Source organism: Plecotus auritus (assembly GCF_963455305.1).
Source record: "Plecotus auritus genome assembly, chromosome: 11".
Lineage (NCBI taxonomy): Eukaryota > Metazoa > Chordata > Mammalia > Chiroptera > Vespertilionidae > Plecotus > Plecotus auritus.
This window is the reverse complement of record NC_137777.1, coordinates 39753743-39776441: the sequence shown is the minus strand read 5'-3', so window position 1 is coordinate 39776441 and position 22699 is coordinate 39753743. Positions and strand designations below refer to the sequence as shown.

General features: G+C 41.5%; 1 protein-coding gene across 5 annotated transcripts in view; it reads right to left on the bottom strand.

Moving 5' to 3' along the window:
• The window catches only part of SULF1 (sulfatase 1), a 170827-nt gene that overhangs the window by 117762 nt on the left and 30366 nt on the right, over nt 1-22699 (bottom strand). For all 5 annotated transcript variants that reach the window (XM_080646253.1, XM_080646255.1, XM_080646248.1 and 2 more), the window contains one exon: nt 10690-10773. The gene's annotated coding sequence lies outside the window, so the exon portion shown is untranslated. The remainder of the gene's footprint in view (nt 1-10689; nt 10774-22699) is intronic.

Here is a 22699-nt window from a genome sequence, read left to right as displayed (position 1 = left end):
GAAATCTCTACTGTGTAAAAGCAGGAGTTCTTTCCCACTCAGTTTGTGTATTATAAAGCAGTTTGATCATAAATTTAATTTGTAAATCTACTTTTCAAACATAGGGGAAAAAAACTAGATAGATTTAGAAAGACCAACTCAATGCGCCTCTTGCATAAATGAAAAGCCATCATAGTCCTTTCAAAAGACTAAGGTAAGTAAAACTATAACCTAAAAGTTTATAATCTTGGTATATGCATAGAGGGATATACTCTGAAGGGATATAACTGCATTTGTCAACTTCATGGACTGAATATTAAAATCAGGCACACTATTAATTCTAGAATAACTTGTCAGCACTGTCCTATGGGTACCTGAAACCCTGTGATCTCTGTTTCTGAATATTGGTATTTTACAGCTGAAAGGAATGTTAAGTAGGTTTAATATAGAACTAGTCTTCCCTAGCATAGATCTCTAGTGCCTATGAATTCAATTGTTTAACAGATCTTTCTCTGTTGCTTAAAAAAAAGCACATTCTTAGATATTTACATCAATGTCTCAACTAAATAGACACCCTACATACTATGGATCAATTAAACAATAGTCACTCATTCTTTCATTCAACAACATTGATTATGTCTTCTATGTGCTAAACTCTATGTTAAGCATTAGAAACAGAGTTGAATGAGACCCTGCCACTGCCTTGAAAGGTCTTACTGACTAGTGGGGGGAAAAAAACAAGAAACAAAGTTTGAATAAGCATGTGGGACTCCATTCTCAGTCAAGATGGAGTAACTGGTATTGCACTAATCTTCTTGCTATAAACAGCCAGAAAACAAAGTATATGAAGCAACTATCTCAGACATGGGACAATAGGCTGTGACCCCTGAGAAAAGAGACACGAGTGAGATGTGTTCCACAAGAGATATTTTTTGGACTATGACACAGAATGTGGAACCCAGGTAGGGATGAAGATGGAGTACAATTTGGGGACATGAGGTAGAATTTGTGGGGGTAGAGTATAAGTGGAGAGAGCAACACAGAGAAAAAGCTCCTCAGCTAAACACTAAGCTACAGATGTGTGGGGCTGTAAGATGAACAACTTGCATTACATGTGGTTGGGAGATATTCAAGTTCTGACCAGCCAGAGTGGAAAGAACTTGCTGAATACATATGAGCATTCATAGGAGCTATCAGAAAGGACAAGCCTTAAAGGGAAGGTCAACTAGCCCTGGAGTGCTTTGTGCACATAAAATCACCCCATTTCAGACACTGACCACCAATGTGGCTTTTCTACTGCCTCCCGCGTGGTGTTTCTCAGCCAGGAATGGTGGTACCATTAGGCTTGTAGTTGTCTCTGTAGTGTTCCGTGTCCAAACGAGTCTGGTCTTTCAGAATGAGCCTTTGTAACAAGCTACTTTTAAGAGACATTGATGTATGGCAAAGAGATTTGGGGGATTATCCATTCATTATTCCACAAGGTTCTTGCCTTTCATAACAGCTCCATGTGTACCCAGTATCTTTCACTAAACTCTAAGAGACAGATGCCAGGCCACAGGCTCCTACTCGGTATTTAATTCCAGGTTTATTTGCACAGGAGCCTTGTAAGTATTCAGATACTTAAGCAAATAGAGGGGGGGAAAATGTAAAAGTGATTTTTACAATTTGGCCCGAATCAAAGCATGGATGCCTTCTTTTGACAAAGCTCAATATTTTTAAATCAGAAGTTGCAATTTTTTTAAAATTAAAAACAAGCTTTTATTGTGCACTGAACTTGCAAAGCACTGTGCTAAAAGCAGACAGAAATGGACATGTAAATACCCGTATGGTACAGATAAGGTTTAAATAAATATGAACCATAATTAAAGTATAAAGTCCACAGGCGTTCAAAAGAAAAAATTCTGGCTGTGAGGGAATCAAGGAATGCTTTACAAAGGTTATGTATGGCATTTTAGCTTTGCTAGAATGTGAAGGAAAGAGCATTCTGGTTCTATGTAAATTACAGAGCTCCATCCATGAAGCTTGAGGAAGCATGAGCAGTCTGAGGGGGAAGTAAGGACACAGGGATCCCAGCAGGGACAGGCTGGAAGTTCTGCAGGGTTAAGTCGTGAGTGAGGAAGGAGGAAGAAGGCTACGTGCTAAGACGAGATGAGGAGAGAAACGAGTGCTTCTCAGATACATGCTATCCACGTGACCCTGGGCTTGGTGTTTGCACATATCTTCTCTTTGGGTCCCTCACAACAACACTAGGAGCTGAAGGCCGTTACCCACATTTTACCAAAGGCAACCTGAGACTCAAAAGGCTCTGCAACTTGCCCAGTTCCACAAGATAGTAGGAGGGCGGCGTATCTCCCTTGTCTTTTCACAGCACCATATTCTTCTCTCCTATTGAGATGGCCTGATACAGGTTTACACCTGATTCTTTACACAACGGGCCACTTCTGCCCTGCTGCTCAGTTAGTGCCATGCTAACGATCACCTTTAATGTTCACTTGGGGGGTTGCTGAGGGGAGATGGTGGGATGTACAATACTCACTCACAAAGCACTTTCTCTACTGTCTTCCATGTAGCAGGGGCTTGCCAGCTCTTGCTACACCTACATACTTCGAAATAAAAACAGAGAAGTGGAAAAAACCAAAGCCCAAGTTTATAAGATTGTGTCGATTAGAATTTTGAATTTTATATATGAAATGTCTTTTTAAGAAGTATAAAATACAGGCAGAATCAGTGCTCTCCGCTGTGTGGGAAAAACTACAAAATACGCAAGAAACCTCTCTTTGTGAGACTTCTACCCATCATTTTCTAAGGATATTTTTTTTCTCTCCTTTCAACAAGGAACCTAATAATAGCACAAGAAAAGTAGGGTGCTTTATAGTTGTCGACCTGGAGCTTTGAAATGACATCATCATTTAAATAGTGATAGCTTTAAGAAGTCATCACGTGTATGTATGACACGTTTTCATGAGGCAAACCACATTTCACACTTCTGTGGATCACAGCATCCAGCTCCATGAAGCGGCCATAGAAGAGAAGAGTCAAGACTAGAGAATGAATACATGTCCAGCCTGTGTGGGGATCGGAATCTAGGCCCAATGAACCATCAGAGCCTCTATAAGGAGAATCTTTGTACTGGATTTAGTGGTTATTAGTTTTTATTTGTTAATAGTCACATCATGGTTGAATGGTGGGAAAAACTGAACCTACAGCTAAATAAACCTAAAGGGAAATCAGGAATTAGAAAATTAAGAGCTGTTTTTTAAAAAGTTTCCCATATATATGCTGATAATATACTCCAAAAGTACTTCCCCATTCATCCTGTCATCGACTCTCTCAAAAATGGGTACAAGTGTGCAAATGCACATTTTAAGTGCGTGGTACACTACAGTTTACAATTCTTACTGCTGTTGTGTGAAGCATGTATGTCCTACTCCTGACCAGCACGTTTCCACAGGGTGGGTACTGTGGCCTGTGACTGTTTTCTCTACAGTGCCTGGTACACTGACTTGTGTGTACGTGTGTAGTTAAGTGTATGAATTGTAGGCAGAATAACATTATGAAAACGTACCTACTTTGTACATTTCTGGATTTTTAAAATGTCCACGAATAATAATAGCATGCATTAAGCACTTTACTACGTGCTATGCAACGTTCAGAGCCCTTCGGACATATGAAGTCATCTATTCCCTAAGCAGGAAAATGAAGTCGGTATTATTACTAGCCCCCATTTTTCTGATAAGGACACTGAGGCACAAATAAATTAAATTACACAGTTAATAAACAGCATAGCAGGGACTCAAACCCAGGCAGTCTGGCTCCCAAATCTCTGCTCCTAACCACTATGATACACTTCTTTCACGTGTCATTATAAATTAGAAAGAAAAGAAAAAAGAGTTTTCCATTTTAAGAAGACAAGATCGATTTTGCTGGTAATAGCACTTGAACTTCTCCCAAAGGCTCCCTAAGGTAGGAAAGGCTCTTTTTACTTCACGGAGTATGTTCTCAGACACCCACAAAGATCCATGGTTCATCCTCATTCTAGCCAGGAAAATGCATGAACTTATGAGTCACAGAGGAAAAAAAAAAAAATCAGTGTTTTGATAGTCAGAATTATTGTCTGTCACATTTAGGAACTGGTGTCACTGGAATAGTTATTCATACATATATACACAAGTCGCACCATATAAACTCTGTGTTAATATTTCCAAACCAGAGAGAAAGTTCTTTAAACGTAGAAGAACTTCCAAGTGAGAAATGTAAATTACATTCCTCTCCTCTCACCCGGAAGGGACATTTCAGCACTTACAAACTGCTAAGCTGATCCTGTAGCTGACATTTGAAAGAAATTCCTCTATAAATCAATGCTTGAGGGTGGAAAAAGCAACCAGAAAATTGAAGACTTCCCTATGAGAAAGGCTGTCTTGTGACAATGAGCAGCGTGATGTCAACTTCTTTCTCTGGCCTCTGCCTGGGGAACGCACAGATGATGACAATGTCTGAATCCATGTTAGGGCAAAAAGGAGACAATCAACAAGACATGAAAAGCAACAGCACCCGTCTGTGGCGAGTTAATCTTACACATCTTTTTTCTAGCCATAAAGATTATTTGGAGTCGATCCTTAGCTGAATTCCAACATCTACAAGTGTATGACACAATACGTGCTAATTTTTTTCACTTCTATGTTTAATGCTTCAGCCAGTAAAGAAACTTCACTCTGAAGCTTTTCTTTAAAATTCACTGAACACATAGCTATCATCTAAGTGATTCCATAGCCTCCCTTCTTTGCAAAACATTTTTGAATTTTTGCCAACCACTAAAAATACACATTGGGATTAGTTTACTGGCAGAGACATAAAACTAAAAAAATAATGAGGGAGAAATGAGGTGCTGGGAATAGCACAGTGTGATGGGAACTAATGATTACCGTGAATACCTTAGCCTTGTAATATTACAACAAGAGCGATGGGTCGTGTTTGAGTGGCTCCACACATCTGCTCCCTCCAAATGGATTCTTCCTTTCTTTACCTGACATTTACCCGGTGAGGGCAGTGGAACAAGCACATTTTAATTTTGTGGAAAGTTACACAGTAAATAAAATGTCTAAAATTGGAGCCAATGCGCAGTGCATTGTTCTTTGGACTGATTTCATTATGGCATAGTGACCACCAGGAGAGATGCTCAAAGTCCCTACAGCCCTTCAGCCCTTCGCCCAGGGCCACGGGCCTTGCTGAGCACCTATGTTGCACTAGACCCACTCCTAGGATTAAGTAGGATGGATTGAATCTGCTGTGCAGTCCTACTTACTGTAATAAGTACATTTTAATGCAGAAAATACATCAAATCTTTTTTGGAGGAGAGTAAAATTTTAAAAGCAAATAATTTTAAAATTCATTTGATGGTGAATCCCATTGTAGGAAGTCGTGCCTGCCTTACATGCATGCATATGTCCGTTGTATAGAATGGATTTGCTTAAAGTAACACCTGCATTTTAGATGCTATTCTCAAGTGGCTGTGGACAACGGACTTAGATTTCTTTAAAGCCTACTAAAAAATAAACAGAAAAGAAAATTAAACACTGTCTTAAAAACCTGGGAACTTCTGATGGGGTTGACCATTTGTTTGAAAATATTTTGGTTACCTTTTTATTTTTAAATAATTATTCTACTTTAAATGCCCTAAGCCTAATTACCTTTAATTTAAAAGGGAGGCAGAAATCACTGAAGTTCATGTTAGAATCTGCCCCCCAAAGGGCTCCTGCAAAATATGCCTCTTTCCATTTTGATAGCCACAATCTACCACTTCCTTCCTCTTCACCCTAGATTACCACACAAAATCCCCTAATAATTTGACAGGAAATCATAGAACAAATATGAATTCCTACTATATTCCACTTTTACTTTTACATTTTTGTATCGTCTACTAGAGAGAAAAGGGCCAGGCCAGGTCCCTGAATGCACCTGAAAACCAGTGGTTTCCCAAAATTGCACATTAAGTTTTGCAAATTCTCTAAACTGCAGATGCCAATGTAAAAAGCCGACACTGTTCCAGTTCTATTATAAAGGCTCACACAGCAAAAATATCCTTTAAAAAAGCCTCCATCAATGACTTACTTGTTTTAAGCACTATTAATGCAAAAACAACAGAATCTTAATAACAGGAATTGACCCTGTGACCTAACTAGTCCAGGGATAACTTCTTAGAAAATCTTCATTTGTAATGATGATGCCCTCTTGTGAAACCTAAGTAGATGAATGAGGTTAAGTTAGGACACCATTGAGAGAAGGAACCTAAAATTGAATATATCTTCCTCCTGTGGCTCTAAGAACTCTGATCAACACAGATCAAATGCTTCCTCTGTCAGCAGAATTAATCAGCCCTAAAAGTGCCCTAACATGGTACAAGGCAGTATTTCCCCCCCCACGCCCAGGAAGTGCCAACTTTGTATTGAGAAATATATTCTGCCTTAACTTCAGATTGTCATTCAAAATGATCCTGAAAAAAAAAAAAGTGCACCAATTTAAAATATCTGACCTGATACCATGCTGTGCAGTTGAGTTCTGCTTCATGAAATTCATTGTGTTATAGGAATCCAGACACCTTTTTTTTTTAAACTGTGGCTTAGTGACCTTAAACAAATGTGGACCTAGTGTGGGCCCGCTCAGCCCTGGATGGAATGATGCCGTCCTTCATAGGGCTCTTAAAGGTACCTTGGGGCCCTTTTCATGTGAGCAGGGTCCTTAGACTCTTCCTACAAAGCATTACCATGAAGCAATCTCTTGTAACACTTATGGTTCAGAGCATAGAATAAGACCATTGTGTGTGACCTGATTTCATTTCAGTGACTGTCCCAGTATAAAGAATGACATCATCGCATTCTTTTTTCTTGATCTCCACTTGTGACTATCCCGGCCCCCCAACCCACACTCTCAGCAGAATTAAACTGCTGGCTCCCTCCCTCCCACTCCGCAGCCCTCATCCCCAGGGGAATGGCTATTTTCTTCTTCACTTCCTGCCTGAATGTGTCCTTATGGCAAGAGCAAAGGGTTTTCCTCTGGTCGATCCACATCCCTGGAGTTTGCTCCCTCGCCCTATTAGACAAAGCACTATTCTATGGGCAGCCCGAGCATACTGAGAGGGCCATCTGCTGGGGCAGGCCTCATCAGAGGAGACTGCAGAGGATCCTACTAAAGGCGTGCAGCCTGGTGAGGACAATGCTTCTCATCCCATTGGAGTTCGGTATTTTCTTTAAGCACAAACTGGCTGGCTTGGTGGCTGTATTGTCTAAACAGACCCATTTAACTGTGTCTGTACATGAGCGCAGAGCTGGAGGCCTGTGCACGCCAATGCTTGCTTTGTCACTTAGGTTTGTATGCAGACTCACATGCGGAAGTATTTAGATGCAGAGGGATGAAAGGATGATACAGGAGAAGACACTGGTTTTCGCTAGTTTAAAAACTGGCATCAAGAAGCAATCAGTGAGAATGGCTGTGTGAAGGAAGGTAATGAATGTGGAGTTTTCTGTTATCTTTTACAGGAAAAAAGCCAAAGCAACTATTATGTCCCATATCCATTGTGAACGTGACACACGAATTTCAACCATGAATTATGTAGACAATGCAGAAACAACACAGGTTTGATATAAAGGTAAATGAAAACAATCAGAATAAAATTGTTTTCATTTGGTGGTACCATACGAAACTACTGCTTTTGTAGGTCAAAAATAGTCTGATAGCAGCAATTTTCTATGATTCCACATAACATATAATCATATAGGAAAGAATTATGGGCTTGGGTTAAGTGTGTGTGGTTTTCTGAACTCTTAAAAAAATTACGTATTAGGTGGATACTATATTGTTTTTTCAGCAAATACATTATCTTAACTAACATTAGGATGCTGTGTAATAAATTGCCCTCTTCAATGAGAAATGTTAATGAGAAGTAGTCACAAAGTTAAGAGACTGCTTCTTAGCACACCCCAATTCAGCTCCTAATATTCTGGATTTGAATGCACACTGGATACCAAGAAGAAGATAATTTTAGTGGGTTTTAGGGTCCACATCTGAAATCAATTCCTTGATGACATTTAGTTTATTATTAGAGTGTGTGAATTATTTTTTAAAAATCACTTAAATTGAAATGAATGTATTGAGTATAACTTAAATAATTAAAGTAATATTAAAAAAAAAAAAAGAAAACGTACCAGGGAGGCACAGCTATGGCGGGCTTAGGACAAAATTTTCCATCCCAAATAGGCATCAACAGGGCTAGGAAACGTCTTAATTTCCTTATAAACAACATAGTCGCTGTTCTAGGTTATACATCTGTGTGCACCTAACCTTGTCTGACAGGGCCATGTTTGAGTCCAGAAGGTACAATAGCGGCCATTCAGATTTTGGCAGGTGTATCTCACGCCAACAACTAGGCTCCACAAAAATAGCAGTCTGCTCCACAGGTGTGAACATTTTTGACAAGAACCCTCAAAATCTCCCCGAAGCTGTGAAATTTAATTGTCCTTTTGGTGCCCTATTCTCTGTGAACACAACCTATTTCTGCTTGGAACAAGACAGTATCTTCTGGAAGTCGAACAGTCAGGAGGCCCTTGGGCAGCTTCTGAGATTTGCTTGTAACATCTCCTGGTTCTGTTTTTTTGCGTTATGTATTTTGGAGATGAGGCCAAGTTCAATGAACTGCAGGTAAGCAGTTTTGAAAGCTGGAAAAATATTAAATGAAAGAACTTTATACCCAGATGACATGAGCAGACAGGCAATCAAAAATGCACAGGGCAGCATTCTGAAGCCCGAAGGCCCATTAAAGTGGTCGTTATTTGACAAGCCTGACGGTCGGTGTGCACAGAGAAAGGCTGATTTCTTTCTACAGAATTGACCAACTGGGAGGACTGTAGGTCTATGAATACAGATGTGATGGTGGGGAGGGACTCGGCTACCTATCCAATCCTTCTCAAAGGAGAAATGAGGAGGGGCAGAGACCTCTGATGCTGGTAGCTGGTCAGACTTTGAATTTTCCAGTCCAAAGCCAGAAAATGCAGACTGGAGTCTGTTCTCATAGGAAGCGCACAGATTTTTAACCAAAAAAAGTGTCAGGTGTGTTAAATTAGAACAAGGGATTCTAACTTGATCCAGTATTAGAGTAAACACATTTCTATTTTCTCAAAATAAGGACATGCTGAGGAAGGAAAAGCACATAATGCTTAAAGTGGTGACATTACCCATTGAAGGGAGAAAAGTGTGAAATGAAAGATGACTGGCCAGGTAATAAACAACATGGCATCCCAGAAAAGTGGCCTCTCCACACACAGAAGAAACTGAGGCAGATGGCACTGAGAAATCAGGTCTTCAGTGACCTCTGGAGAAGACATAGGGGAGCTCCACCATGAAGGGTGTTCCAGACTCTTGTGTAGTTCATTTTGAATGGCACGATTTTGAAGGGCAACTTCTTTCTTTCCTACAGAAAAAGTGATGTGTTGGGAGAGGTTCACAAAGAAAAGGTTTGGAAAACTGACTCCAGGAGATGAAGAACTCGTAAGAAATCACAGTTCTGTTCATTGACCTTATTCCTAAGCAAGTATCTTGTTTTAGTTTCTGTTTTGGAATTTTTTCCTCTCCTGTTTAAAGTTCTGAAGTAAGGAGACCTAAACTTCAACTTATCTCCTCTTACTGTTTTTTGAGCTTCCAATACATTACTGGTGATCCCTCAAACCACCTGCAGACAAAGCTCAGCGAGTTATGGAAAAACTGGCAATGATCATGATTTTATGTCAAGGAACTAACCACAGTCTCCCATACACTTCCAGCCATTTCCTGTCATCACTTGCCATTTTTAGTTTGAAGACACAATGTTTAATTCCATAAGTACTAGAAAGAGAAGTAGGCTAAATTCTTAAAAGACAAACCTGAAATTCAGGTCAGACTTGTTAAAGGTTTTGTTTGTTGTGTTGTGTGAGGTTCATGAACTTTTCAGTGATTAGGGGACTTTTTCAAGCCACTCTGAGCCAATACAAGGTTTGAATAAAATCAAGCAAAGGGCAAAGATTTTAAAGAGGTGCAGTTGGAAATCAAGAGAAACTCAACAGCTTCCATTGGGTTAGTTTTGGTCGGGGGTGGAAGGGAACTACTTTCAATGTTAATATTTGAGAAAAGACTCTTGGGGGTGTAAAGCCATGTGAATCAACATCCCTCAGAACGCTTCTGCAAGCATGTTTGTATTGTTGAGGTGGGTCTCTATAACTCTCCCTGGCCCCACAACAGTCTTGGCACTGATATTGACATGGCCAAGGCAAGAAACCGTGAAGGCAACCTGTGAACAAGACAGGTGACCACTGTACAGTTTTCACTCCTGAGAATGCCAGTGATTGGGAGTAGCTGGTCTGCCATTCACTGTCCCTCAAATTCCCCTAAGCTTCCTGAACAGCTCATGACATGTTAATAAAGTTATGTGATTCTTTAGATACTCATTTTTCAGATGGTTCTTTTGTTATTCCTGAAGACTAATTTCACAAAATTGCTCTGCCACATGTAAGGCCCTTTTTAGCTCTGACCCAAGAAGGAAGACACCACAGGAAGGTGCAGGACTCTTCAGTTTCTTAGAAATTGCCTACCCGTGAACCGTTCCCCTTGTCAAGGGACAGGGAGTGCTCAGATTTAAATCAGCGCCTTGGGTCAATTACTCAAGAGATAAATACATGATATGAGTACCTTTGAAAGTTTTCTGTAATTACTCAGTCTTGGAAAACCTGCATATCATTTGCCAAATCCACCTTCTTCAGATGACGGTTGCACCTACAATGGGGAAACGCAAAAGTGCTATCAGTGCATTTTATCAATGATTTCTCTTATCTTTTAGATGTTGCCCTTTCACAACTTCCAGGGCGGACATCAGTAGGAATAATATTCTCCAAATTTCACCCAACCTGATTCCTTTTACAACCACTTGCCAGAAACCTTGAAAAATTGTGGGTAATTTAGTACTTTTGTAGAAGTTTCCATTGGACTCTCTCTTCAAGGGGAAGACTAGCCATTAGATTCATTTCATATTATTCTTTGACTGGATTTCATAAAAACAATTAAAAAAGAGTTTCTTTTTAAAAGTTTACAAAGTGTTCCAGGTTTAAAAGTTGAGTGAGGTCTCATTTTAGGTGATGAGATCTATTTTAAAGAAAAATGTGCTGAATAATAAAATCTTCTAAAGTGGCTGCAAGCTATTATATGATGAACAGCAATGTAAACATTTGCAGGTGGTTACATTTGTTTCTATTCTGCATTTATGGCAGTTGAAAAAATGTAAGTGACTAAAGCCAACTTAGTTTGAATAAGAGGAAACACCTATTTTAATGCATTAAGGATTTGATGAAGCAATCTTGCTGCCACAAATAGCCAATTTTAACATGTACACACATCATATATAAATGTGGGTATGATATATGAGATAGAAGAGGAAATATAAGATATATAACATATCCTATACAGAAATATAAGATACAAGAACAGGAAAATGACAAATACTAACAACTCAAAATTTCCTTTACATTTAAAAAATATTTCTCTTGCCCATGTACATATTAAAGCATTTCATTCAGAGCATTTTTAAAAATTTTTTTTTTTTTTACCTCTTCACTGTTGGTATACAGCGAGGGGAATCTCAGAGGTAATGAAGTAATGGCTGGAGATTGTTTCCCTCAGTACATAGACCTGGAATCTCCTCTTGTTCTACAGGCCCTGGGATTCAGGATATATATGGGCGGTTCCAGGTCCTTCCCTCTATTCCAGAAGCTTCCCTCTTCCGGGCAGATTGCTGCAGCAGGGCCTTCCTGGCACTGGCTTGTTGCTGCAGGACTTTCTCTCCCACATCACTCTTATCACATCTCTTTCCATTCCCAACAGAAGCTCGACTCCTCCACCCACTTACGCCACCCTCTGTCATCTGGCACACCCAACCCAGTCGGCCCTTTGATCACTCCCCTGAGCTTCTTCTCTCTTGGGAGTGGATGAGTTCTAGTTTGTTTATATTCTCTATTTCCATGTCTCTGATAACATTACAAATTATTATAAGCATCACGCAGATGTCCACTTTTTAAGTACGTTCCAGGTCAACATGGAAATGTTGGTATTTACAGTTATGCATGGCACCTCCTGATCTCCCGAACTGAGTGTACATTTGGAAGTGACACTGTAAGCACCCGAGGCCAGTAGAAAGAAGTTGAAATCTGTGCCACACAATGTAGCACTTACCTATAGAGTCTCCACTGCCTCCACAGTGAGGGTAGACCTGTCTCTCTGGCAGGTCTTAGGGGTCCTCCGTGCAAGGGTTGTATCCCAGGCTTTGTCTACATGTCATACGCTCATTATAATGCGGCCCTGGTAACTTCCATGAACTGACTGAGCATCGCTGGAAAGTCAGGACCTAGTCACACAGTGATCCTTGGTTTGTTTTGGAGTTTACTCAAGTTTTGGCCAAAAAAAAAAGTAATCTGGGACCCTGAATGGTTCTTGAAACAAGGATAACTTGTAGGCCCCCAGCTCTGAAGCTGGGCCACACAAACCTGAATGGATCACGGGACCACTGGCCTAGCTCTGGGTCATTTGCCCTTTCTTGCTCTTAAGCCAGACCTATATTTTCTGTAAGCAGTGACTCAGCGCATGACTCAGAAATGTGTGTGTGTGTGTGTATGTGTGTGTGTGTGTGTGTGTGTGTGTGTGTTCAGAGAGAGAGAGAGAGAGAGCTCATAAGTCTCAGTTTCTCTGTTGGTAAAATAAAATATAAGATTGGAAGACCTCCAAATCCTTCCCTGTTCTAAAATTCTATAAAACTTTGGCACGTATGCCCATTGATTTGACATCACCATCCACAACCAAGTGTGGGTGTGCGCCAGAATTTCACCTGTTGATAATAGGGTGGGGAGTTAAGCTTAATGGTTTAAGAGCCGCACTTTAGAAGTTTGGTTTGGCTCCTCTCTGTATTAGTGTTACTGCACTTAGCACTGACGAACCCACGCCATAAAGCAAGTGGATGACTGAACTTAGCTCTCCTGGCTTTCTTGGCTGTTCAGAAACTGAGCTGCATTTCCTGGCTCTCAAACTTCATAAACTCATCAGATTTTGCTGCAAAAAAATGTCACTAAAATAACAGTCCTCAGTGTAAAACACTAGCACCATTCAGAGGGAAATGCTGAACCAGTAACTGATATTTTTAAACTGTGAGCTGGAGGCATTTTTCTATGCTGTACACACATATACATTTAGACGGATGTGTAAAGTAAAAGTTTATTTTTCTTAGGCAGTCGTCCTTTAATTGTCTTCTATAAATGGCATCAGTCTTGCTGCAGAAGTGTGCTCTGTCCTTGCTCCCTTGTCCTTGTTAAGTAATAAATATCTGGTTCCAAACTGCCTTCCCTAAGGAGTTGGTGGAAGGTCCAAAATGTTCTCATTAGAAAACTTGCACTGAACCACACCAATTTTGCCATTGTGACGATGCACGCATGTGGGACTATTACTTCATGCACAATGACATGAGACCAGAAAACATGTGGACAGGAAGCCAAACCCAAAAGAGAGTTGGGGAGCTTCCAGCTTTCCACAGAGCTCAGAAATAAAGCAAAATGCAAAACTATTCTGAACTCAGGTGTCTGGGGACAGCACGGCTGCACCCTATCCACTCTTCACTGTGTAGGGAGCACAGTGGCTCAGGCAGCACCCAGCCTGGAGGGAAACATTATGTCAGCAAACCCAAAAAGCTTGTGAAGTTGCAGCACTTGCTTAAGAAGCTAAGACTTTAAATGTGGAATGGCCAGCACCATATATGGAAGCTCAGTACATTCTTCCTGCTCTCAGCTGTGCTAATGGGAATTCCCCAAGTCTCTCTTGCTCCTTCTTTAAACAACAAGCTTGCCCATGATGCAAGCTCATCTTATTCTAAAGCATATATTTGGTGATTATTTTGTATAACTGAGCTAGTGAAAGTTCCTTTTTGGGACTCTTCATTTTTTGTTGTTTCACGGAGGATGCATTTTACCAACAATAGAAACCTTTTTCAGAGCCAAAGATAACTTCTGGAGTTTGGGAAATTTTGAAGTGAGCCATCAGAAACCAGATAGAATTCAGATTTTAACCAAATACTATCTCCCCGCCCCCTCCCTTTTTCTTCAAATACTATCTTTCTGATGAGAGATGAAATTCTCTATATTTCCAGGTAGACATAGGCTCTTAAATTTTTTGTAAATGTGTTGATACAGTTTACCCATCAGAAAGGAATATTATATGACTTTTCTAGACTAGCCATGAAGTCTGGGGCTAAGTCCCTTTTGTAATAAATGGTATTTGCTTTGAAGTGTTTAGGTGGGGTAAGAACTCTGGAATCCAGGAAATCTGATAGAAGCTTTGCCATAGATGATTAAGTGCTGAGCGGAGATGGGTGTAAGGTTATCAGAAAACTAAGGTTATCAAGTAATCAGACCTCAAAGACTTAAAAAAGTCACAGCTTCCTGTCTGCTAATGAGATTGTTTTCTGTTCATTCTAAATGTTAAAGTTCTATTTGTCATCTTTTAGAAATTTGCAAATGTTACCCACCCTCCACTCCCTATTTTGCACCACTCAAGCATCTGGGAAAAACTTCCTACTCACACTGAAGGAGGAGGAAATGGTTGTAAGCTAAGCAATGCATTGGCTTAGAAATTACCTCCTTTACTGTAGTCTCAGACTGGGTCGGTCCCCCAATTCAAGGGAAGTCAGAAAGGCCCGCTAAGGAAAGGGCTGCTTCTTGATGAATATTCATTCTCTATGAATATGTGCTCTTTATCAATAAATATTTTACTGGCCCACAGATTTCTTTCCTACTCTCTGCTCATGTCTGAAGGCTCAGTGGAAGTAACAATTACTTTTTTTGAGAGTAGACATAGTTATTGTCAAGACTGCCCCAGACATGGCCTTCCTGTTGAAAAGTTAATGGGAAAATCATCTAGTCAACAGCAAGGATACAAGATGAAAGCTCAGGGGCCAGTGAGCCTGGATATTGACATTTATTGGGGACATTGAGCATAATGGGGAGAGCCCAGCTTTTCTCTTTAAAATTTCCAAGACATATTCCATTTTATACTTTTAAAAAACAAACCTGTTTTTGAGTTTTACTCAAAAATGTTGCAATCTCTTAGTGACACCTCAACCCAACAATAACTCAACTAACTCAATTTTCTTCTATAAACTTGTGACTCCTCTTGTTTTATGGTATTCCATTATAGCTGCCTTGTTGCCCAAGCCCAAACTAATATCACAGATGTTTCCTTTTCTTTCATTCCCAAGTCGAGAATGTTCTGCCTTCTTAATATCTCTGGATCTGTGGCTTATTGTCGACCTACCCTGCTGAGGATCTCAGCATTTATCACTTGTACCCTACAATCCTCTTTTAACTGGTCTCCTACCTTAGTATTGTCACCTTCACGCATTTGCCAAACCCACACTTCATACTGGATCGTACATGATCTATTTAAAATCTTCCCTAAAACATCGATAATATCTGCTCTGCACCTGCTCAGCCCAATGCAAAGTCCTCCCTTGTCTTCCCACTGATAGGTGATCCTGAAAGTGCCCACCCGGGTGAGTTAAGGAGCTTGTGTTATAATGCTTCCATCAATGAGATGGGTTTGCGACAAGCAAACCATCAAATAACAACATAGTCTATTGAACCAAACAATGTCTTAGCGACATAGTTGACTTACATTTCAGCCTAAGCTTTTATTTTTTTAAATATATTTTATTGATTTTTTACAGAGAGGAAGGGAGAGGGATAGAGAGTTAGAAACATCAATGAGAGAGAAACATCGATCAGCTGCCTCCTGCACACTCCCTACTGGGTATGTGCCCGCAACCAAGATACATGCCCCTGACTGGAATCGAACCCGGGACCCCTGAGCCCGCAGGACAATGCTCTATCCACTGAGCCAAACCAGTTAGGGCTCAGCCTAAGCTTCTGATATAGATGTGAACCTATAAAACAAACTTTTTGTGAATCATGAGCTGGCCCATGCATGAGTTTGAGTTTTACTAGAGTAATTGGTCCAAACATCCTAGCATTAAGCACCCAGAACACCCTTGATTGGGTCCCTGATGAAATCTCCAGCCTCCCCTAGGTTCAATACTGGAGCACCAATTGAAACCAGGTCCTGTTCCCAGGCTTTCTCACACCTTCTGCTCCCCAAAGTTCCTCCCCTCTGGAATGTCCTTTGACACCCCTGCTGATCCTTTAAAAGGTGCACAATCAACATCATCTTTGTCAAAGTTCCCTTGACTTTCACTAGGAGAGATCATCACTCTGGCCTCATCTCTGTCACTTAATCTTAAATTCTCTTCTATTTTTGCAGGTAATACACTGTTAAGAAAATTTCCTGTCTCCTCTTCCAGGGCAGGATATTAATCTTATTCACCTTTGAATTATTAGTGCTCGGCATAGCATGTAGTACATAGTAGATGCTCAATAAATGAAGGAATTGAATCAAAGATGAAAAAATAGAGTTAATGGTAAAGCCCGAAAATTGACTGAAGTGCTGCTATTTTCAGACACTGTGCTGGATTTTTATACATATTACTTTCTTTTATTTCTTTCAACAATCCTCTCGTTGGGGTCAATAGTCTTCATTTTATTTAACAGATGTGAAACTTGAGGCTAAAAATCTTAAAAATCTTACTGCTGGTCATATAACCAGATGATGGCAAAAACAAGCCTCAGATTGGATCCCATCAGAGTTTGTGTTCTTTCTACTATGACCAAGTATGCCTTTAAGGCTAATGTTGAGATTATGTGGCTGATCTTGGTAATTAAATTAGCTAGAGTATAGAATTTAGTGTTGACAGATCACTTTTAAATTTAGGAGTAAAACCAACTAGAATCCAGGCTCACTTTCAACTTTAATTATGCCTTAGAATTTCTTGGAAGCCCCCAGAGAATTCTAAGTGGAAATGTCATATAAACAGACTCTTAAACACAGACATAATATTATTAGGTTTCCCATGTTTATTGGGTAAATAAAATAAAAAAAACTCTATTGCATTCTGAAACTTGACAGGAAATCTTCCCATTTGGTCCATTTTGGATATTATACTATCATGTAAAATACTGAGCATTAGACAAATTCAGCAAATGGAAGAGTTCAGGATAATTTAAAAATATATATATACACACACATATACACATTATATGTAGTTTGCATGTCTGTTTAAAGAGAAAAAGCTCAGTGCTTTAATCATAGCACTTACGTTACTAAAAGTGAGAGGTCTTGCATTTCTACATTATTACCAAATTATATTCCTTACCTGAAATAAAGACAGTAATTTTCTGTATCTCATAGTGCACCAAGTTACAATCGTGGTTTTATAAAGGCAAATTATAAAACTACCCAAAACAGAACTTTACTTTCTTGGCTTGTTCAATTAGCAAATCATACTTTCTAAGTGTGTAGAAACTACCTTGCTCAGTATTATTCAAGAGTTTTTAAATCCCCCTTTTGTTGGAAGACAGTTTCTCAAAAGCAATGCGCATCATCCCTGAGAAGATTACTGTTAACCCAGCATCCTTTGCAGACACATAGCTAAAAACGATGGGTTTTGCCAGTCCCCGTTCTTTTAGTTTTCAGACCCTTCGGCTAGCGCCAGTGGTCGGCAAACTCATTAGTCAACAGAGCCAAATATCAACAGTACAACGATTGAAATTTCTTTTGAGAGGCAAATTTTTTAAACTTAAACTTCTTCTAATGCCACTTCTTCAAAATAGACTCGCCCAGGCCATGATATTTTGTGGAAGAGCCATACTCAAGGGGCCAAAGAGCCGCATGTGGTTCGCGAGCCACAGTTTGCCGACCACTGGGCTAGGCAGTGAAAAACGTAACAATTCACAGGTCCACTAGCGTTACAGCATTTTATAGAGTTTACACAAGCCGGTGCAAGTTTCAAGCCTACAAGGAGAAGTGGCATCTATTTCATAGTGTGAAAAGAAATTTCCACCAGTTATGGTATGTTTGTCTGAAATTGTGAGCATGATAGCAGGGAAACTGAAGATCAAACTTGTTGCACTGTTTCTCGTTGCCTAACCAGCCAGGTGAACAATCAAGTCTCCTCTCTAGGGTCAGACGTGTGTACAACAGTCAGGCACCCCCCAGGACTTGGAGAGAGGGGCCAATTCCAGCCCCTCGCCTGGGTGCTATTTGGTTAACTGAATTATCACAGGAACCTCATACTCCTCCTATGATTTTTAGGAGGGACCCAATTGGGTGGAGAACTTTGGCCCGAACACACTTTCCATCATCTAAGAATATGAATGAGGGAAACGACTGCAGTGAATAAATAACATGAAATGGACTAGACAGCAAGGAAAGTCTGCTTCCTTCGTTTTTAAAGGAAAAGCAGAGCATCATACTTACAAGGGCTGCCTTCAAAATCTTCTCCAGAGGACACACTCTGGGCACTGGCAGCCTGCAAAGCAGCAGAGAGAAGGTGGCAGCGGGACCGCCTTCCTCCTGAAGGCCAGAGTCATTGTTCTTATCTCCCCTGACCTCCCTGCAACAGGAGCCAGGAAGGCCTGGCCTCTGACCCTTGCTGCCCTCCCTCCTGGCCCCCTGGCCCCCGAGCCTCAGGCTGGGGTTTCCTATCTGCCGCTATAGCCACCAGGCCTGACACTGGCCCCACACTTCATGTGGGACAGTCTGCCAAGTGCTTGCAAGATGAAGGGAGTTATATAAGCCGGAGGATTATTATCATCGCACACCCCCGTAGAACCAAGGCTGCCAAACAAAGGGCAGTTCCAAGAAGAGGAGGAGCAGAGGCAGAAGTTACACTGGGGGTGAATTTCAGGACACTGCTGAACTGACTGGAAAAAAGGCAACTCAATCTGAGTATGCAAACCTCCGCAAACAAACAGGGAGCTGCAGCTGGCCGCAGCAGCAGGGGGGACAGGCGGGAGGGCTTCTGGGGGAGGGGAGGAGGGAATAGAGCTGGGTTTCCGGGCACACGGTCCGCCCCCGGCCCCCGCCCCTGCCCCTGCGCCCCACACAGTAGCTGCCTGTGGCAGGATGGAGTAGATGAGGAAGACGTGGTATTTGGAAAGGCAAGCTTTCCAGACACCAAGTGCTTAGTAAACACTGATGTTTCTTAGAGTCAGACCAGGTGCTTCTGCTGCTTCTCTGGATTCCTGGTCTCCTGTTTTCTTAATGATGGTTTGTAGGGAGTTCCCGGTGCCAGGGCCAACCCTCTATTTTAATCTTCCAGCCGTCTCTGCTCTTTTCTTGGTGGCAGCAACAATCCAGAAGGGTTCTTCACCCCAGACCTTGGGTCACCTCTGCTACCTTCCCGCCCCAACCGGGGACCTCCTGTTTTCTCTAGATTATTATTATCCTGCCCTGTTCTGGGCACTGCTCCCCAACAGCAAGGAACCTCCTCCTCCTGGCATTCAAAGCTTCCATTGGCCTCCACACTGACTTCCTGCTGCCTCACCTACCCCAGCACATTCAAATAGGAGGCAGTCTCCAAAATGGCCCAGCAGTTGACTTCCCACCCTTCCTCACATCCCCCTCCTCCGCCAGGAATGCCTTCACTCCCACTTCCTTCGAAGTTCAGTTCAAATCCCATCTTTACCACAAAAGCCTTCCCAAATACCTTCTCTTTTCCCCTGCCGACTCTGCTTTTCTGCTGTAATTCCTCACCTGTTGTCTGGCTTCAGAGGTTTGGGAACCTGAGTGATTCTCCAGGGTGGCTAGACCAGGGGTCTGCCTAAAGCTGGTGCTTAATGTGTGTAGGCTGAGTTTAACTGACAGTCAACCTGATCTTACCTGGGCCATCAGTCTTGGAGTGAAAGGGGCTCTATGTCACCTCCTTGAACTCAGGTGAAAGCCGCCACGTGGTAGTGAAGTATTGATGTTGACACTGTGCTAGAGCCTTATGGGGGTTTGTGATATCCTTCACGTTTGTGTGTGTTTACAAATTCTCATAAATTAAACAAAAAATAAAGCTTTATAAAACGTGGCAAGGAGCATCTAAACTTGGTGGTGAAGAACCAAGATTGCAGCATAGGTAAATGCAGGTACTCACCGCGTCCCATAACCACATCAGAATTACAACTAAAATATAGAATAATCATCATTCAGAACTGCCTGAAATCTGACTGAATGGAAGTCCTACAACTAGAGAAGTAAAGAAGAAAGCACATGGAGACTGGTAGGAGGGACGGAGGCATAGAACAGGCTGGTCTGACACCCATGTATGGTTTTTTTTTTCCATCGGGAGGGATATCTTGGCTGTGGAGGAAGGGGTCCCATCCCCCCAACAGTCCCCCAGCCCAAGGTTCCAGAGCTGGGGAAAGAAGTCCCTGTAACTTCAGGCTGTAAAAACCAGTGGGGATTGTGACGGAGTTACACAGAGACTGCTTGAGACCCAGGTAGTTCCTCTTAAAGGGTGAGAACATGAACTTACCCAATCACTCCCTCTGAGCTCTAGTACTGGGGCAACAGTTCAGGCGGATCCAGGGACATATGGGGAGGAACTGGATTGTCTGACATTGGAGCAAGAACTCGGGGTGGCTTCCTCCCAGACAGTGATGCTTGCAGGGGACACAGTTCCTGTGCTGAGACCTCCCCATGTTGGAGAGCTGACTGGCAGCCATATCAGAATTTCTATCAGCCTGGCTCACATTGTTTACCCCACCCTGGTGATTCCCTGAGATCCCGCCCCATCCAATTTACAGCCCCACCCAAGCTGTATACAGTGGCTTTTCCATATGAATGGCCTGTCCTTGCTCAGGCTTCAGATTTGCTAAAATCTCTCAAACAAGCAGCAGCTGCCATCAGCGTGCCCATACCTATCAACAGAAGCCCAAGAGAGCTTGGCCTTGCCTGGGCATTTCTAAGCCCAAACAAGTAGCAGTCATCTATCTGCAAATCACTCTGTAGCTTCTGCCTGGTGGCCCCAGGCAGTGGCTGACTGTGCACCTCCAGGGAGGCCCCAGAGCTAGTGCACTCCATGTACAGCTTCAGACCATACCAGATTACAACTTTACATATCCACAAGTGACATATTCAGTAAGCATCAAAGCCTCACTGAAGCAAGTCCTGCCCCATAGGGGTATCTCCTGCATAGCAGCTCTTCCACTGTAGTTACAGCTGGTCCTCACAACCAATTAACCTGGAGGTCAATTCCTCCCAATGACACCAACAGCAACCAAGGCTCAACTACAACAATCCTGTGCACACAGTCCACACAGGGCTATCTAGAGCAGTGGTCACCAACCAGTGGTCTGCGGACCACTGGTGGTCCATGAGGTCTGAAATGTTGGTGACTGCTGATCTAGAGCGCCCAGATCAGGTGACTGGGGAGGCTGAGGGGCCCTTCAGGACACCTACTACACAAGGCCACTCTACTAATTCAAGGAGACATAGCAGCTCTACCTAATACATAGAAACAAACACAGGGAAGCAGCCAAAATTCAGAGACAAAGAAGCATGTCACAAATGAAAGAACAGAAGAAATCTCCAGAAAAAGAACTAAATGAAATGGAAGCAGCAAACTACTCGATACAGAGTTCAAAACAGAATTGCTCAATGATCTTAATGAGAGCTTCAAGGGACTTAATGAGTCTTTCAAGGATCTTAGTGAGAATTTCAAAGACATGAAAAAGGACCAGTCAGAAATTAAACATACACTACCTGCAATAAATAATAATTTACAGGGATTCGACAGTAGAGTACAGAAAGCCGAGATTCAAATCAATGATCTGGAATACGAGAAAGCAAAAAACACCCAATCAGAGAAACAAGAAGAAAAAGGAATAAAAAATATGAAGATAGTGTAAGGAGCCCCTGGGACAACTTCAAGTATACCAACATTCCCATTATGGGGGTGCCAGAAGAAGAAGTGAGCAAGCTATTGAAAACCTATTTGAAGAAATAATGACAAAAAACTTTCCCTACCTGATGAAAGAAATAGACTTACAAGTCCAGGAAGCACAGAGAGTCCCAAACAAGAGGAACTCAAAGAGACCCACATCAAGACACATCATAATTAAAATGCCAAAGGTTAAAGACAAAGAGAGAATCTTAAAAGCAGCAAGAGAAAGCAGTTGGGAAGAAGGAGAAGAAGAAGAAACAAAAAAAATATGAACAATAAAATGGCAATAAATACATATCTATCAACAATTGAATCTAAAAATAAAAATAAACAAATGAGAAATCTAATGAACAAAATAAACTGATGAATAAAATAAAACTAGAGGCATGGAAACATGGAACAGACTGATGAATCTCAGAGGGAAAGAGGGGGGTGGGAAGAGATTAACCAAAGAACTTATATGCATATATGGACATAGACAATAGGATGGTGAAGGCTTGGGCAGGGGTGGGTATTGGGAGGAGGGGGCGATCGGCGGAAAAAAAGAGAATATCTGTAATACTCTCAACAATAAAGATTTTAAAAAATAAATATATGAACTTTGGTGGCAAAGGAATTCTAAACTTTGAGTCAGTTCCCTTTAGGATGTAAGGTGGTGAGAGTAGCAGGAATGTTGGCATTTACTGTACTGCACATTAGAGGACTATAAAGTGGTGCTTGCTTAATAGAATGCCAGGAAATTTCCCAAAGGTATAGTTTTCAGAAATCACAGACTTCTGGGATGGATTGCATTTTCTGGGGTAACTCCTCCACTGCTGAAAAAATGCAGACTAACACAGCAGCAGCTCG